The following is a 2,263-nucleotide window of genomic DNA, read 5'->3' on the forward strand; positions in this document are numbered from 1 at the left end:
GTATAAAATCTTTGGCTTTTCTCTTAAAACGTATAACAAAATTATTTGTGAAACACACACACACTCATTCACTCATTCATCTTCTACCGCTTATCCGAACTACCTCGGGTCACGGGGAGCCTGTGCCTATCTCAGGCGTCATCGGGCATCAAGGCAGGATACACCCTGGACAGAGTGCCAACCCATCACAGGGCACACACACACACACTCTCACACACTCACACACTACGGACAATTTTCCAGAGATGCCAATCAACCTACCATGCATGTCTTTGGACCGGGGGAGGAAACCGGAGTACCCGGAGGAAACCCCCGAGGCACGGGGAGAACATGCAAACTCCACACACACAAGGTGGAGGTGGGAATCGACCCCCCAACCCCGGAGGTGTGAGGCGAACGTGCTAACCACTAAACCACCGTGACCCATTTTTTGTGAAACATATTGTTTTTGTTGTTTTCAAAAAACCCAACTACAAATTAAAAGTCACCCACTCCGTTTCCGGTAGAGCGACACGGAAGTCGTTTAAACAAATCAGAGGCGGTGGCCTTATGAGTGAACTTTGTGTGAACGCAAGCTGAATGTTTTTAAATGTCATCTTTAGTGATATTACGTCGAATTAAACTTCCGGAGTTGTCTTTGTAACATGTAAAACAATATTAATACGCTGAACCTAAGGGGCGGTTTAAGGCGGATCAATAGCGAAGCTGGTGTTTATGGGAACTGTAGTTTTTTCCTCATTGACTTTAACGGCGTCAGCAAAAATTTACATGACACGGAAACGGTGTTATGGAAGGTTTTATAAGAGCAAATGGGATTTAATGTATAACACAACGCGTAAACTAAACAGAAATGCCATGTAAACATTTAGGTTACTGAAATTAATCTATCAATCGCGTTTTTTGGGCTGTGTGGCGTCACGGTGAACCGCTCCGTTTGCGAACTACGTTTCCCATAATGCTTCAGGGGGCACGTGACATTCTCGTGCCTCAGCTGGCGTTGAGGTGGGGAAAACAGGTAGATGGAGTTCAGTGTTGTTTTCAGTCTGAAGGAGTCGATTCACAGGAAAAAACGACTCCGTTTCGTGTTGATTGACAGGTAAAAAAAAAAACGCTTCGTGTTGATTCACAGGTAAACGATTCCGCTTCGTTTTGATTCACAAGTAAACGACTCCGCTTCGTTTTGATTCACAGGTAAACGACTCCGCTTCGTTTTGATTCACAGGTAAACGACTCCGCTTCGTTTTGATTCACAGGTAAACGACTCCGATTCATGTTGATTCACAGGTAAACGACTCCGATTCGTGTTGATTCACAGGTAATTCACATTTCCACAAGAAAGCGCGTTGGTTTATTGTCCACGTTTTTCTCCAACTTCATTCAAAGTGTTGTTGAGTTTGTGAGTTAAAGCAGGATGTAAATGTTATGGAATTGTTTCTGAAATCGATTTTATTTCCTTTTTTGTTTCTTTTCATGATTTTTATGTTAGTTTTGGGATCAAAATGATGTGAAAGTATTATATTATTATATTATATTATATTATATTATATTATATTATATTATATTATATTATATTATATTACATTATATTATAAAGCAAAATAAGATTTTTTTTCTCATAAAATGGATGCATCTTGAATTTAGAAGATTTTTTAGAATGTAGAAAAAGCCTTTATCTTAATACCTTTATCTGTAAAACATCCTCATTTTAATAATAATATTATTATTATTATTATTATTATTATTATTATTATTATTATTATTAGTAGTAGTAGTAGTAGTAGTATCATCATTAGACCATGCTGTGATTTATATTTCAATTACGTCATAATACAGACTGAGAAAAAATCTTTTGTATCTTTATGGTGTATGTCGTGTTGGTTAAAGCTTATTATTATTATTATTATTATTATTATTATTATTATTATTCAATTCAAATTTATTTCTATGGCTCTTTTGTCAATTGACATTGTCTTAGAGTAGCTTTACGGAACATAAACATGAACAAAAGGTTATTATAAACAATAATATAAAGATATTCTTGAAGATGTTCTTGACCTCTCTCTCTCTTTCTCTCTCTCTTTCTCTCTCTCTTTCTCTCTCTCTTTCTCTCTCTCTCTCTTTCTCTCTCTCTCTCTTTCTCTCTCTCTCTCTCTCTCTCTCTCTCTCTCTCTCTCTCTCTCTCTCTTTCTCTCTCTCTTTCTCTCTCTCTCTCTCTCTTTCTCTCTCTCTCTCTTTCTCTCTCTCTCTCTCTCTCTCTCTCTCT

At 37.5% G+C, this 2,263-nt stretch overlaps 1 protein-coding gene across 7 annotated transcripts in view; it reads left to right on the forward strand.

Moving 5' to 3' along the window:
- Positions 1-992: 992 nt before the first annotated feature.
- npl (N-acetylneuraminate pyruvate lyase (dihydrodipicolinate synthase)) overlaps positions 993-2,263 on the forward strand; it is a 6,777-nt gene continuing 5,506 nt past the window's right edge. Inside the window, exons 1-2 of one of the 7 annotated variants that reach the window (XM_060881969.1) lie at positions 993-1,096; positions 1,192-1,315. The gene's annotated coding sequence lies outside the window, so the exon portion shown is untranslated. The other 6 variants (XM_060881970.1, XM_060881972.1, XM_060881971.1 and 3 more) reach the window with 6 other exon arrangements.

The sequence above is a fragment of the Tachysurus vachellii genome, chromosome 11 (genome assembly GCF_030014155.1).
Source record: "Tachysurus vachellii isolate PV-2020 chromosome 11, HZAU_Pvac_v1, whole genome shotgun sequence".
NCBI lineage: Eukaryota > Metazoa > Chordata > Actinopteri > Siluriformes > Bagridae > Tachysurus > Tachysurus vachellii.